Here is a 17683-nt window from a genome sequence, read left to right on the forward strand (position 1 = left end):
GGTCCCAAGGAGTTACAAACTAAGAAACTACATTGTTGCAACAAGTCTACTAATAGGTGAGCTGGCAGGAAATTTAATCAGAATCTGAATGTAAAGAAGAAAATGGTTTACCAATTTTGATGCCTTTCAAGATCTCTTCTCCTATATATTCATAATCTTACTATGTCTGATAGTAGTTGCATGGAGGAATAATTCTACAGGGATGGAAATTCTTTCCTGAATCCATGATAGGTATATCCTTTTGAAGTGGAGGCTAGAAAACAATATACGTCACCTCTGATCTATGAGTGAAGCTGATGGAGTGCATTAGATGGTGCTGGAAGCTTGGACTTTGGAATCAAGCCAAATTGTATGCAGGCATCCATTGTTGTGTTACTGGGCTGGTCACTTAACCTCTCAGAGCCTTGGGTTTGCTGTATGTTAGATTCTGCTTCTCCTGGAATTGTGGCTGAGGGCTAAGTGAAACAATATATCAATACCAAACAAGTGCTCAGTGTCCTGTTGTTATCAGTGCACATGCCTCATCTCTTTATTTGAAAATGCCCCCGAGGCATGGCTGTGTCTTTTTCATCATTGTTCCTAGTACTGTGTGAGGCACTCAGTAACTGGCATGTAGTTCATGCTCAGTCTTATTTGTGCTACAAATGAATGTGTCCAGAGGCACAGCTTTTTGTGCATGTTGCATATCCAGACCCGGTTTTTATCACATCTTCTTTTCTGAGATTCCAAGTAGGTAAGACTGGCCATTATGTTTAGCAATTCAGGAGTAGTGCATGGGTGAATGTCTGACAATCACTATGTCTGGTATAATGTTTTAAGTTAAGGATTTTTCCTTTGCGCGTCTTAGAAGGCCTGACACATGCAGTTTTGATTGTACACCAGTGGATGTCACTCTTCAAACACACAAATGTGCTCTCAGAAGCTCTTTGGAAAGGCAAGGCAGACGCTCCACAGATGTTTGTTTCTTTCTCCAGGCTGTGGGAAGTGATGCTGGTCTCCAGATGTCACCCATCATCATGGAGCCCTCCATGCTGTATCTTCATCCAAGGGTAGAAAGAGGAATTGTGGAATGTTCTGCAAAGCATGCTTTTATCTATAGGAATGGTGTTCATTGATTGATGGGATTTGGGGAATTGCCTCTTAGTGAATTAATATCATTTAAGAATGTTGTTTGGCTGTAATGTAGTTGCCTCTTGGAAGGAAAGTAGGCGAGTCAGGCACAGAAATGGGAAAGAGATTTATTTTTCACTTTTGTATCTGATGGTAGTGATTTTGTTTGTACTTTGTTAATAAAGATTACAGAATAATAATATTTGGCAAAATCTTGGTACTGTACTCTTTCTTGTTTAAATTGTTTGTCCTATTACTGACTAAGGAAATTTCTATTTTGAAAAAAAAACACTGATAATGTTCTCTGCAACATTATTGATTTTCATTCAAATTGATCTCTCATTCAGACATTAATTCATATTCATTTATTTAAAATTTTATTATGCACATACCTATGTGCATATTTGTTACATAGGTGCTGAGGTGCACTGGTAAATAAAAAAAAAACCTGTAAGTTTTTAGAAGAGAATTCTAATAAGATTAAAGAAACAGGAGCACCTGGGTGGCTCAGTCGGTTAAGCATCTAACTTTTGGTGTCTGCTCAAGTCATGATCTTGCAGTTTGTGGGTTTGAGCCCTGTGTTGGGCTCTGGGCTGACAGTGTGGAGCCTGCTTGGGATTCTCTCTCTCCCTCTCTCTCTCTGCCCCTCCTGCTCTCTCTCTCTCTCTCTTTCTCAAAATAAACAAATACACTTAAAGATTAAAGAAATATGGCACCTTCAAAATGATCCTTGATTGGCTTATAGTTTATAGATAGATTTACAAATAGGTGAGCTAAAAATAAAATGTGCGTATTCTGTAATTTTATGAGTACAATGTAGTATGAAGTTGAAAAAAATCCAGTGTTATGTACATGGGAGTGCAAATTGATATAACCTGTTCTCAGAGCAAATTGGAGATATGTCTGAGAAACCTCAGGAGTTATCACAATTTTTGATCCAGGAATTCCACTTCTGTAAATCATTCTTTTATTTTTTAAAAATTTTTTAATGTTTATTTTTGAGAGAGAGAGAGAGAAAGAGAGACAGAGTGTGAGCAGGGGAGGGGCAGAGAGAGGAGGAGACACAGAATCTGAAGCAGGCTCCAGGCTCCGAGCTGTCAGCACAGAGCCTGATGCGGGGCTCAAGCCCACAAATTGTGAGATCATGACCTGAGCCAAAGTTGGGCGCTTAACCAACTGAGCCATCCAGGCGCCCCCTAGAAATCATTCTTAAGTGACAGAGATGTATTGTAAAAGTATGTACAAGAAACAACTACTTACTTGAAGAAAAATAAGGTAAGAAAGAATAAAGTAAGCACCCTTAGCAGAACAATGTGGCCAGGGTGTAGCCATTGACAGAGCATACAGTTACTTAGAGTAATTCAACCCTCATTTCCCCTTCGGGTTGCTTTGTATCACTTGTGCCGTATGCAGTGTCACAGACAGGAGGATGGTAAAAGGCGAGTGCTCTTTACTCTGACCTGTGTATGTGGGATGACTAGGTAAGGCACTGTGTGGACCAGCAAATACTACACACGGTATACCCCGATACCCCACCATATAGGGAGAGAGTTCGTGTATATCAGGCAAAAAACTGACCCACTGTAAGACCTCATCTTAACTTCGTTGCGTCTGCAAAGATCCTATTTTCAAATAAGGTCATTTTCACAAGGACTAGGGACTAGGACTTCAACACATCTTTTGGGAGACAAGATTCAACCTGTAACAAATACCCTCTTTCTTCTTTTTCTTTATCCTGTCATTATCTTATTCTGTTCCATATTCTATAATCTGTTCCTTATTCTACTCTGCACCATATGTTCATACCCACAACCCTCACCACCTCCAAACTCTTTCCTATTTATTTTCGTTAGGATTATTTACATTATCCATACACAGGTGACCAACATAAAATTTGAAATTTTTAAGTATAACCAGAAATCAAAAGATTGTGAAATGTTCTGTTGAGTGGCATCCAACCGAAGGTGGGACCTAAACACCTGGTTTGACCTTACCCATAACATTCATCCTTTCTGGACCTCAGCTTCCTCACGTGCAAAATGACCTTAAACTTCTCAGCTTGAAAAGTAATAATATGTGTGTGAACAAACTAGGGTAGCCAACACTTCTGAAACAGAGGTCTTTGATTAGGGGCGGACATTAAGACAGCCTAAAACAACCCTACTGTTTGGCACACAGGGGTCTCCAGATAAACTGTGGTGCATTGTCAGTTCTCTATTGGAGCAGACATATCAACAATTTCTCTCTCTCTCTTTCTCTCTCTCTCTCTCTCTCATTGCTTTTGGCTCACACTTCAAGGCTTCCTCAAACCCAACAGCTGAAGCAACCTCTAAAGAACAGAGGAACAGTGGAAGCGGCAGTTTGAAAGAGGCTACCAGGCAAACGGTCAAGTGCAATCTGTAGGTCTGATCATTGTTTCTACTGCATATCAAAGGATGCCTATTTTTCATCTCCATACCATGTTGCCAAAGAGGTAATCATGACGAAGTGTTATGCTGTGAAGGAACAGCCCTACATCAAACGCATGTCCTTCTTTGATCCAGCTGAACCAGATGATAGTTATTTTACTGTCAAGAGAGCAATGACAAAAGGCCAGCCAATGCTGCAACACTTTAGCTGGGTGTGTGTCAATTGAGGACAGATGCATATGTCTGTTCTAACTGGAGACTGAGGGAGCTTCGTTTCATTTGTTCAGAATCCAGATGTAGCAACGGGTACTCGAAATTCAGTTTATGGGAATGAAGCTCCTGAGATGTGAGGACGAGTGAAGTGTCTGAATTTTTTTTTTTTACCTTTAGTCTGTGGAATAATACTCTGAAGACAGGAAGCATTACTTCTTATTCATTCTCATCTACTTTGAATGAAAGAAAGCAAGTTTTTCTGCTACCTAGGGAAAAGCACATGCTTGTTCTGTGTGTGTGTGTGTGTGTGTGTGTGTGTGTGTGTATTTCCTTTACATATCACATATTAATATATATATTTCTTTTTTAAAGAAACATTTTCCTAGAGTGCAATCAGATAACTTGAATGGTGGGGTTTATTTCAAAGTGAAATAAAAAATTGCAAACAAGATGGCTTGATGATGTCAGTTTAGTAAATTTTATCCTTGCATTTAATCTTGCTTGATAACAAGTTTTGTCACCTATTGTAAAAGTTTTGTCACCTATTGTAATGGCTTTCCAAATGCTGCTATGTCCTCTATTTCCCTTCTGTAATTCTTCTACAGCTGGTAACTTTGACCTCACACCTGGAATGGAAATTAGCATGAAGACAAAATACCCCATGTATGAGTGGCAAACAAGGGCACTGCTTGCCTTTTAGTGGCAAGATTCAGGCTTTGCCAGGGAAGCAATGGGTGGCAACCTCAAATTTTTGAGGCAATCACATTTCTGAGACAGAAAAATCAGTCCTGGTTTTCTGATGCCAATAAGTCCACTTCTAAATTCCCAGACTCTGTCAAGTGTCTGGTACATTCTTTTTTTTCTTTTCTTCTGAATTTTTAGCTTTATTTATTTTTGAGAGATGGGGGGAGGGGCATAGAGAGGGAGACAGAAATTCCAAAGCCGGCTCCATGCTATGAATGCAGAGCTCAATGCGGGGCTCAAACCCATGAACTGTGAGATCATGACCTGAGCTGAAATCAAGAGTCTGTCGCTTAACTGACTGAGCCACCCAGGTGCCCCCTGGTACAATCTTATTTACAAGGGGTGAGACTAAAACTCATTCAACTTCGCCACCTAGGATAAGAGCATTTACTCATTTTGCTTTATAAAAAAATAAATGAACATTAGCCAACTACAAAGCAATCCATTCCTAAATTTCCTATCACATTCCTCCGTTTGGGATGAGGGCCAACTTCCCAGGGTTGTTTTCATGAAGTCTAGCTCTTCTGGGTCCCTCAAAACAAATTATTTCCCATTACTCTGGACATAAAGTCAAAACTCCTTAAAAAGATTTATAGGACCCTTCATATTTTGGCATCTGCTTATTTCTCCAGCCTCTTAGCCACACTGAACTACTAACTCACCCCAAGCTTCTACAAAACCGATGATCTCTGTAGAGAATGGCCTGTACCTACTGATTCTTTGTCCCTGTCCTTTTCCCTTATTGCTGTCTGGGTAACTCTTGGTCATCCATTGCACAGTGAAGCACAGAGAAGCTAAAGGTAACCTGGTTTTACATCCTGGCTCTGCCACTTACTAACGATATTTGGTTTGGGCAGGTTACCTCACTTTTTATGCCTCTGTTTCTTCACTATAAGCTAGAGATAAATTACAGTGCCTCCCTCAGGGGATTGTTAACTAATGTAGGTAATATATACAGAGCATGTAAAACTGTGTCTGGCTCAATAAGGGTTAGCTAATAGTGTTATTCAGATTTTTTTTTTTTTTTTTTTTGAGAGAGTAAGTGAGTAGGGGAAGGACAGTGAGAGAGGGAGAGAGAAAGAATCCTGCACTATCAGCATGGACCCTGACGTGGGGCTCGATCTCACAAACCATGAGATCATGACCTGAATGGAAGTCAAGAGTTGCTTAACCAACTGAGCCACCCAGGTGCCCCTGATTCAGATTTTAGTTTAGCTGTGACATTCCTTGGGGACCTCTTGGTCCTGGTTTAGGGACCCTGTCTGTGCCTTAGTTGTACCTTGTGCTTGCTTTTATCACAACACTTACAATGCAGTGTTGTAACACGGGAAATGAGTCTATGCCGAGATGAGCCACCGCAGTCCTGTTTATAGGTATTTCATGGTGTCACCACAGAGTCATTAGACTTCTTCTCTTTTCACTGTCTCCTGTATTGAATATTCAAGTCATTCAAAGAAAGACCCTTAAATTCCCAAGCCACTAACCCTCAAGGATACCACATTAAAAAGTTCAGTTTTCAAACGAAGATAAGATGAAAACCATGTCTGCGAACTACCCCTTCTCTCCCTACTGGGCCCACAGAACTTCTTTTCACAAGCTAATTCAGGATGGTGAGTCCGGGGAGCTGTTTCCTTCCTTTGGCCCATCACACATTCTTTCTACCATGTACTCTCTCTACTGAAGGAGGATGCCTTGTGGAGTTCATTATGATGGAGTTCTACCTCTGTCGCAGGTCTATTTCCAGTTCTGCCTCACACGTGGTGATAATTATTCAGATGTATGCAGTGCACAGACAGGCACACATGTCTCATCACACATTTTTTACTACTGCTTCTAATACTATTGTCTACATCCTGGAAATGCCATAGGATACACACAAAATCTTGCCCATCTATGACCATTTGGCACTAGCAAATCACTGTGTTTGAGGCCCTGAACTTACTGGGAGTCAAGAATATGAGAAGCTTGACCACCTGAACACATAAGAGAAACTCAGGAGAAAGATGAAGCATCTAGCCAGTCTTCTGAATGCTTTCAGATACCAGGGAATGAAGTTTTGCATAGACCAAACATCTGGGAAAATTGAATTTTTCATTTGCCATCCAGATGCTTCTATGTATTGTCCCCAATTTCTTTAATCTCATTTTGTCTCCTTGACATCAAAACAGCTGATCCACTTAGTAACCACTCTTCTCTGCTTCTCAGTAAATTTTTCATGTGGTCTTACTCTGCACTCCCAAGCTTTTGCCTTGTTCTACTTAACTGTTAACCCTTTTAACAGTTCTGACACTGCAGTCCCTGAGCAAGTGAGCATGAAGCATTGCCTGAAGATCACACAGCATGACAGAAAATTGGCAGTTTTAATCCCATTACTCATAACTTCAGGGATCTTTATTTTGGAGACAAAGATGCCATGAAGAAGAACTTCTGAGAAACTTTCAAGTGTCTTTGAGTTAATACTCAATATAGAAGGCTTTTTCCTTCCACCTAAAGCAAGGCACAGCCATATAATTCTCCCCACTAACACAACTATGTTACGCATATGTGTATGCGCAAACATTCATTCAATGCTAACGTATGCCAGATTCTGTGCTAAGTGCAGAAGATATATTGACAAATGCACTGGTATGGACCTAAAAGGAGACTCATGTAAACAGATCATTTTACATACTATTATGGATAAATTGTGTCCTCTCCTATAGCCCATCCATTGAAGCACTAATACCCCAATACCTCAGAACATGACTGTGTTTGGAGAAAGGGCCTTTAAAAAGGTGTTAAAGTTAAAATGAGATCATTAGGGCAGGCCTGAATCCAATCTGACTGGTATTCTTGTAAGAAGAGGAATCTCGAGGGCGCCTGGGTAACTCCGTTGGTTAAGTGTCTGACTTCAGTTCAGGTCATAATCTTGCGGTTCATGGGCGAGAGCCCCACGTGGGGCCCTGTGCAGACAGCGTGGAGCCTGGAGCCTGCTTCAGATTCTGTGTCTCCCTCTCTCTGCCCCTCCCATGTTCTCTCAAAAATAAACATTAAAAAAACAAAAAAGGGAGAGGAATTTTGGAAACACGAAGAGATGCCAGGGGCATGTGTGCACAGAAGGGGGACCATATGGAGAAGCTAGGGTGTTAATTTTTTTAACATTAAAAAATGTGTACTTTATTAAGTATAAAGTGTATAAACAATTAGGTAAGCTTGTGGAGAAGCTGGCCAAGATACCTACATTAAGAGGCACAGGTGTCCATGTAAATATTTCATTTTTTTTTTTACAGAATGTTTATTAAAGTTGTTTAACGTACAATATCTCATTTGTCATTGTGGAAGTTCTTTGTTGTCAAGATGATTCTTCTGTCTGATGGCAAACAGAAGTCTTACTGCCAGTGATTATTCTGAACCTCCATGTTGGTGCTAAGGAGCAGAGCACTTAATGGAATGAACAGAAAGGTTAGAAGCTTGGGAATCTATTTAGTGTGTTCTCTTTCTTTCTTTGAGCTTTCTCCCTTGAGTTTCACAACCTCTCTTGAATTCTATAATCCATCTCTCATGCAACTATGGACGCCCCAGGAAAAAGAAGCCAACCATATCCCTTAGTCTGATTTTGGTCAGGTCCTTGGCCCTACTCATAGTGAAAACAGAAGGTGTCCAAGCTCAAGAGCAGCCCATCTTGCTGTCTTAACTTCGTTCATCTCTCTGTAAACCAATTGTGATTGGATGCAAACAGTTGGTTGAGGATCTTGGTTGCTAGCTTAATATCATGTCTAGATCACTCCCAATATTATTGCAGGTCCCAAGATACAGACAAATCCTAATAGAACGTACTTCTGCCACTAAGTGCAGGCTGACATGAAATGAGGGAGAAGTGACAAAGATGGAAGATGTAACATGGACAGCGTGAGGGTTGAGGTGGTGCAAATGGGGAGGGAGGAGCTCATCCAGAAACCACTGTGAAGAACTTCCAAATTCCCAGGCAGTTCCTCTGAGAATAGGGAATTTGAAACAGAATGTTGGCAGCACATGATGATTGGGAAACTACAATCATTGTGACCAGTTACATGTTCTACTGCAGCTCCAGCTTGGCGGTGAGCTTTCTGACTCAGTGCAGAGAGAAGTGATTACATACTGAAAACTTGGCCTCAGCTGTCCCCTCCAAGGACCCCTGGGACGCTGCAGTTAATCAGCAGACTGGTCATCAAGGGTCACTTGATATTTTGAAAATGTGTTTTAGATACCTGGGCAAGTCTTTTGATACATTCTTTCAGTGTCCCTATGGAGCTGGAACAACCTGTGGCCAATGGGACGTGTCAGGCACTGCATCCACACATGGAATCACTTTATTTGGGAGCCTGGGCCAGAGCACGATGAGCTCGTCTCTATCCTGCTGTCTGACTCGGAGGTGGAGGAAACTGGAAACATCAGGACGATGTGGATTACAACACTGACAATCAGACATGCTGGGAACCTGAAAACTAGTAGGACAACAATCTGGCTCAGCGCACAAGGGCAGCCTCTTAGCACCAGAAAAATCATGTAGCAGCTAAAGACTTTCTGTTTTTCCCATTGGGTCGAAGTGTATTATTGTCATTAGGAATGTTCTTAGGGTAGCTAGAATGCAGGTCTTCTCCTTGGGCTTGAGTCACGTAATACTTGTGCCTCTAACACACACACACACACACACACACACACACACACACACACACACACACACTGGACACATGACTTTTTGAATTCAATTAAAAATGGACATAGGCTTGGAAGAGAAAAATAGGTCCCAACAGGAGAGTAAGAGAAAAGAATAAGGCTTTCTTTACCAATTTTTCCTAGTGGATAGTGAGAAGGGGTATGTGTGTTGATTGAATGAATCATGGGAAAATCATGGGAAGTTTTTATTTTTTATTTTTTAAATGCTGCTGGTAGAGCTAACATTTTTTCCCTTTCACATGTCTTCCTATTAAGATTAATCCTTCTTGCACCCCATCAACACCAAATCTACCTTCTTATCCCCTACCCACCCAAAGCAACAAAAATACAGAACCTAGGGCAATCTCACTGTCTCAGAGATTTCTTCAACTTGTAACGATTTTTATCTCTAGTGCCTACACAGTTCCTCACAGAATAAGAAATGACAATATGGTAATAATAGCTAACAAGAAGCACTGTGCTAAGGGCTTAATAGAGAATGCATCTTTTGATTCTGAATATATGGAAACAGGTATTGTTAACACCCCCATTTTAAAGGTGAGGAAACAGGTTGAGAGAGATTAATTTGCCCAATATAATGCTGTAGGAAATGGAGTGGGTTGTTCATCTGACTCCAGAATCTATGTTTGCAACCATTTTTCTATGATTCAGGAATACTTTTTATGTCCCCAAATTGATCTACAGATTCAATATAATCTCTATCAAAATCTCCAGACTCTTTTGCAGGAATTGACAAGCAGATCTTGAAATTTATGTGGAAATGTAAGGGACCCAATATTGCCAAAATATTCTTGAAAAGGAAAAAAAAATTAGAAGACTTCTAGTCTTTGTTCACAAAACTCACTATAAAACTACAGTTATTATTTTTTAGTCAATTGATTTTTGACAATGATGGCAAGACAATTCAATGCAAAAGGTTAGCCTTTTCAAAAATGGTGCTATGACCACTTTATATCCATAGGCAACACAACAAATTTAGATCTTTATCTTCTCTTGTACACAAAAATTAAATCAATGTATCATAAATCTAAATAGAAGAGCTAGAACTCTAAAGCTTTTAGAAAAATATAGGAGAAAATCTTTGTGACCTTAAGGTAGACAAAGCCTTCTTAGCTACAACACGAAATGCATAATCCATTTAAAAATGATAAATTGGACTTAATAAAAATCAAAATTTTTGCATTTCAAAATAAACTAGTAAAAAAAGAAAGGATAAGCCACAGACTGGGAAAAATATTTGCAAATCAGATATCTGGTAAAGAATTTATATTTAGAACATATTAAAAAACTCTTACAACACAATAATAAAAAGGCAAATAACCCAATTCAAAGGGGGTAACATATTTGAATAGATATCTTGCCAAAGAAGATATCCAAATGGCCACTTAACCCATGATAAAAAAATTCTCAACATTATTAGTAGAGAAATGTAAATTAAAACACTCTCTAGAATAGATAATAACGTGTTGAAGGTACGAAGAAACTAGAATCCTCACATATCACTAATGAGAATATAAATGGTACAACTGTTTTGAAGAATAGTCTGGCAATTTCTTTCAAATTTAAACATAAATTTATGTTGAATTCTTTTTTTAAGTTTATTTAACTAACTCTTAGTTAATTTGAGAGAGAGAGTCAGGGGAGAGGCAGAGAGAGAGGCAGAGAGATAATCCCAGGCAGGATCCACGCCCAGCATGGAACCCAATGCAGGACTCCATATTGATCTCACAATGGCAAGATCATGACCTGAGCTGAAATCAAGAGATGGGAAGTTAACCAACTGGGCCACCCAGGTGCCCCTACATCCAAGTCTTTATATGGACATCTCTTGAATAGATAGATACCTAGGGGTAAAATTGCTAGGTTTTGGGGAATCCAAGGTACGTAAAAGCAAGGAAAATGAAAACCTGTGTCCACACAGAGATGTACACATAAATTTTAATACCATTATGGTTCATAATAGCCCCAAACTGGAAACTGAGGAATAAACAAAAGTGGTTTAGTCACACAAAGGAATACTATTCAGCAATGAAAAGGAATGAAATACCCATAATATGGATCAAGCTCAAGAAGATTACGTACCTTATATAATGTATACACATATTATTATATAATTCCATTTATATAAAGGTCTGGAAAAGGCAAATTTATAGAGACAGAAAATAAATGACTGGTTGTCTAGGGCCCATTGCTCTTTGAACAGACTTATAATTTAATAATGAATTATAGTTCATTTTTACATATGAATTTTCACTGGGCTGTATGTATCAGTTAGTTTTTTGTATTCCTCATGTTTATCAGTAATCCCAGTTATATATCAAATGCTTATTGATATATAACTTATTGAATGAATAAATATATGAATGATTTCTATGGATAACTTTAAAATACAATATTGGTGTGTGGGACATATATTAGTTATAATGCCATGCTAAGAGCAGTACAGTATAAGAGATGACACAGATCCAAAGCTACTGCTGACTTCTATTTTAAAAAGGCTTTTTTAGGGGAGCCTGGGTGGCTCAGTCGGTTGGGTGTCCAACTTCAGCTCAGGTCATGATCTCACGGTTTGTGAGTTTGAGCCCATGTATGCTGACAGCTCAGAACCTGGAGCCTGTTTCAGATTCTGTGTCTCCCCTCTCTCTCTCTGCCCCTCTTCCACTCATGCTCTGTCTCTGTCTCTCTCAAAACTAAATAAACATTAAAAAAAATTTTTTTTAAGTTTTTATTACTTTATTTTTTTGGTATTTTTTAAATTTTATTTTTATTTTTTAAAATTTACATCCAAATTAGTTAGCATATAGTGGAACAATGATTTCAGGAGTAGATTCCTTAGTGCCCCTTACACATTTAGCCCATCCCCCTTCCCATACCCCCTCATGTAACCCTCAGTTTGTTCTCCACATTTATTAGTCTCTTCTGTTTTCTCCCCCTTCCTGTTTTTATATTATTTTTGTTTCCCTTCCCTTATGTTCCTCTGTTTTGTCTCTTAAAGTCCTCATATGAGTGAAGTCATATGATTTTTGTCTTTCTCTGACTAATTTCACTTAGCATAATACCCTCCAGGTCCATCCACATAGTTGCAAATGGCAAGATTTCATTCTTTTCAATTGCCGAGTTAATACTCCATTGTGTGTGTGTGTGTGTGTGTGTGTGTGTGTGTGTGTGTGTGTATATATATATCACATCTTCTTTATCCATTCATCCATCGATGGACATTTGGGCTCTTTCCACACTTTGGCTATTGTTGATAGTGCTGCTATAAACATGGGGGTGCATGTGTCCCTTCAAAAGAGCACACCTGTATCCCTTGGATAAATGCCTAATAGTGCAATTGTTGGGTCGTAGGGTAGTTCCATCTTTAGTTTTTTGAGGAACCTCCATACTGTTTTCCAGACTGGCTGCACCAGCTTGCATTGCCACCAACAATGCAAAAGAGATCCTCTATTTCCGCATCCTCGCCAACATCTGTTGTTGCCTGAGTTGTTAATGTTAGCCATTCTGAAGGTGTAAGGTGATATCTCATTGTGGTTTTGATTTGTATTTCCCTGATGATGAGTGATGTGGAGCATTTTTTCCAGTTGGCCATCTGGATGTCTTCTTTGGAGAAGTGTCTATTCATGTCTTTTGCCCATATCTTCACTGGATTATTTGTTTTTTGGGGGGTGTTGAGTTTGATAAGGTCTTTATACATTTTGGCTACTAACCCTTTATCTGATATGTCATTTGCAAATCGGTTGCCTTTCAGTTTTGCTGATTGTTTCCTTCGCTGTGCAGAAGCTTTTTATTTTGATGAGGTCCCAGTAGTTCGTTTTGTTTTTGTTTCCCTTGGCTCCAGAGACGTGTTGAGTAAGAAGTTGCTGTGGCCAAGATCAAAGAGGTTTTTGCCTGCTTTCTCCTCGAGGATTTTGATGGCTTCCTGTCTTACATTGAGTCTTTCATCCATTTTGAGTTTATTTTTGTGTATGGTGTAAGAAAGTGGTCCAGGTTCATTCTTCTGCATGTCACTGTCCAGTTTTCCCAGCACCACTTGCTGAAGAGACTGTCTTTATTCCATTGGATATTCTTTCCTGCTTTGTCAAAGATTAGCTGGCCATACGTTTGTGGGTCCATTTCTGGGTTCTCTATTCTGTTCCATTGATCTGAGTGTCTGTTCTTGTGCCAGTACCATACTGTCTTGATGATTGCAGCTTTGTAGTATAGCTTGAAGTCTGGGATTGTGATGCCTCCTGCTTTGGTTTTCTTTTTCAAGTTTTCTTTGGCTATTTGGGGTCTTTTCTGGTTCCATACCAATTTTAGGATTATTTGTTCTAGCTCTGTGAAGAATGCTGATGTTACTTTGATAGGGATTGCATAGAATATGTAGATTGCTTTCGGTAGTATCGACATTTTAACAATATTTGTTCTTCCTACCCAGGAGCTTGGAATCTTTTTTCCATTTTTTGGTATCGTCTTCAATTTCTTTAAAAGCTTTCTATAGTTTTCAGTGTATAGATTTTTCACCTCTTTGGCTAGATTTACTCCTAGGTATTTTATGGTTTTTTGTGCAACTGTAAATGGGATTGATTCCTTGATGTCTGTCGCTTCATTGTTGGTGTATAGGAATGCAACCAATTTTTGTGCATTGATTTTATATCCTGCAACTTTGCTGAATTCATGAATCAATTCTAGAAGTTTTTTGGTGGAATCTTTTGGGTTTTCCATATAGAGTATCATGTCATCTGCAGAGTGAAAGTTTGACCTCCTCCTGGCCGATTTGGATGCCTTTTATTTCTTTGTGTTGCCTGATTGCAGAGGCTAAGACTTCCAATACTATGTTGAATAACAGTGGCGAGAATGGACATCCCTGTCTTGTTCCTGACCTTAGGGGTAAAGCTCTCAGTTTTTCCCCATTGAGGATGATATTAGCATTGGGTCATTCACATATGGCTTTTATACTTTCGAGGTATGCTCCTTCTATCCCTACTATTTTGAGGGTTTTTATCAAGAAACGATGCTGTATTTTGTCAAATGCTTTCTCTGCATCTATTGAGAGAATCATATGGTTCTTGTCCTTTCTTTTATTGATGTGATGAATCACATTGATTGTTTTGCGGATGCCCTGCATCCCAGGTATAATCCCGCTTGGTCGTGGTGAATAATGTTTTTAATGTATTGTTGGATCGGGTTGGGTAATATCTTGTTGAGGATTTTTGCATCCATGTCCATCAGGGAAATTGGTCTATAGTTCTCCTTTTTAGTGCGGTCTCTGTCTGGTTTTGGAATCAAGGTAATGCTGGCTTCATTGAAAGAGTTTGGAAGTTTTCCTTCCATTTCTATTTTTTGGAACAGTTTCAAGAGAATAGGTGTTAACTCTTCCTTAAATGTTTGATAGAATTCCCCTGGAAAGCCATCTGGCCCTGGATTCTTGTTTTTTGGCAGATTTTTGATTACTAATTCGATTTCCTTGCTGGTAATGGGTCTGCTCAAATTTTCTATTTCTTCCTGTTTCAGTTTTGGTAGTGTATATGTTTCTAGGAATTTGTCCATTTCTTCCAGATTACACATTTTATTGGCATATAATTGCTCATAATATTTTCTTATTATTGTTTTTATTTCTGTTGTGTTGGTTGTGATCTCTCCTCTTTCATTCTTGATTTTATTTATTTGGGTCTTTCCTTTTTCTTTTTGATCAAACTGGCTAGTGGTTTATCAATTTTGTTAATTTCAAAGAACAAGCTCCTGGTTTTGTTGATCTGTACTACTGTTTTTTTGGTTTCAATAGCATTCATATCTGTTCTAATCTTTGTTATTTCCTGTCTTCTGCTGGCTTTGGGTTTTGTTTGCTGTTCTTTTTCCAGATCCTTAAGGCAGAAGGTTAGGTTACACAACCTGAAAGATCTGAGATCTTTCTTCCTTCTTTAGGAAGGCCTGGACTGCTATAAACTTTCCTCTTATGACCACCTTTGCTGTATCACAGAGATTTTGGGTTGTGGTATTATCATTTTCACTGACTTTCATATACTTTTTAATTTCCTCTTTAACTGTTTGGTTACCCCATTCATTCTTTAGTAGGATGTTCTTCACTCTCCAAGTTTTTGTGACCTTTCCAATTTTTTTCTTGTGGTTGATTTCGAGTTTCATAGCGTTATGGTCTGAAAATATGCACGGTATGATCTTGATCTTTTTGTACTTATTTAGGGCTGCTTTGTGTCCCAGTATATGGTCTATTCTGGAGAATGTTCCATGTGCACTGGAGAAGAATATATATTCTGCTGCTTTAGGATGAAATGTTCTGAATATATCTGTTAAGGCCATCTGGTCCAGTTCAAAGCCATTGTTTCCTTGTTGATTTTTTGTTTAATTTTCTTTCACGTTTATTTTATTTTTGAGAGACAGAAGGAATGGTGTAGGGTCAGAGAGAGAAGGAGACACAGAATCCAAAGTAGGCTCCAGGTTCCACACTGTCAGCACAGAGCCCGACATGGGGCTTGAACTCACGAACTGTGAGATCATGACTGAGCTGAAGTCAGATACTTAACTGACTGAGCCACCCAGGAGCCCCAATCCTTGTTGATTTTTTGATTAGATGATCAGGCCATTGCTGTGAGTGGGGTGTTGAAGTCTCCTACTATTATGGTATTACTATCGATGAGTTTCTTTATGTTTGTGATTAGTTGATTTATATATTTGGGTGCTGCCACATTTGGCGCATAAATGTTTACAACTGTTAGGTCTTCTTGGTGGCTAGACCCCTTGATTATAATATAATGTCCTTCTGCATCTCTTGATACAGTCTTTATTTTAAAGTCTAGATTGTCTGATATAAGTATGGCTACTCCGGCTTTCTTTTGTTCACCATTAGCATGATAGATGGTTCTCCATCCCCTTACTTTCAATCTGGAGGTGGCTTTAGGTCTAAAGTGGGTCTCTTGTAAACAGCATATAGATGGATCTTGTTTTCTTACCCATTCTGTTACCCTATGTCTTTTGATTGGAGCATTGCGTCCATTGATGTTTAGAGTGAGTACTGAAAGATATGAATTTATTGTCATTATGATGCTTGTAGAGTTGGAGTTTCTGGTGATGTTCTCTGGTCCTTTCTAATCTTTGTTGCTTTTGGCATTTATTTATTTATATATGTATATTTTCATCTTTTCTCCCCTCAGAGTGCCCCTTCAAATTTCTTTCAGGGCTGGTGTAGTGGTCCCAAACTCCTCTAATGTTTGTTTGTCTGGGAAACTTTTTATCTCTCCTTCTATTTTGAATGACAGCCTTGCTGGGTAAAGAATTCTTGGCTGCATATTTTTCTGATTCAGCACACTGAATATATCCCGCCACTCCCTTCTGGCCTGCCAAGTTTCTGTGGATAGGTCTGCTGCAAATCTGATCTGTCTTCCCTTGTATGTTAGGGACTTTTTCTCCCTTGCTGCTTTCATGATTCTCTCCTGGCCTGAGTATTTTGTGAATTTGACTATGATATGCCTTGCTGATGGTCAGTTTTTGTTGAATCTAATGGGGATCCTCTGTGCTTCCTGGATTTTGATGTCTGTGTCTTCCTCCAGGTTAGGAAAGTTTTCCCCTATGATTTGCTCACATAACCCTTCCACCACTATTTCTCTGTCCTCCTCTTCTGGGACCCCTATGATTCTGATGTTCCTTTTTAATGAGTCGCTGATTTCTCTAATTCTTAAATCGAGCTCTTTTGCCTTAATCTCCCTCTTTTTGTCTGCTTCGTTATTCTTTATAAGTTTGTCCTCTATATCACTGATTCTCTGTTCTGCCTCGTCCATCCTTGCTGCCACTGCATCCATCCATGATTGCAGCTCAGTTATAGCATTTTTCATTTCATTCAGGCTATTTTTTACTTCTTTTATCTCTGCAGAAAGGGATTCTAGCCTATTTTCGACTCCAGGTAGTATTCTTATTATCGTGATTCTAAATTCTGGTTCAGACATCTTGCTTGTATCTGTGTTGGTTAAATCCCTGGCTGTTGTTTCTTCGTGTTCTTTTGGGGTGAATTCCTTCATTTTGTCAGTTTGAAGGGAGAAAAGGAATTAATGAGGTAGAAAATTGAAATTAAAAAAAATTAAAATTAAAAAATATTAAAATTAAAAATTAATAACACACACACACACAAATTGAATAGATGATGCTAGATCCTAGGTGTGTTTTGGTCTGGGTGTTGAAAGTGGTTTGACAGGTTAGAGAAAAAAAGGGGGGAGAGGAAAAAAAAGAAAGAACAAGAAAAAAAATCATTTGAGAATTTGAAGAAATGAATACACTGAAGTAGACTGAAGTACACTGAAGTAGCCTGAAGTAGAAATGAAGTACACTGAAGTAGATGATGGGGGTAAAATAGAATTTGAAAAAATATACACAAAAGTAAAGAATATAGTAGAAATAAATTAAAGAAAAATATTTTTAATAAAAATTAAAAATAAATATAAATTTGTCTTTTTCTGTATTCAAGAAAAAAGAAAAGAAATGAAAAAAGAGAAAAGATAAAAAGGAAAAATAAGAAAAAAAGAGAA

The sequence above is a fragment of the Panthera onca genome, chromosome F1 (genome assembly GCF_046562875.1).
Source record: "Panthera onca isolate mPanOnc1 chromosome F1, mPanOnc1 haplotype 2, whole genome shotgun sequence".
Classification (NCBI taxonomy): domain Eukaryota; kingdom Metazoa; phylum Chordata; class Mammalia; order Carnivora; family Felidae; genus Panthera; species Panthera onca.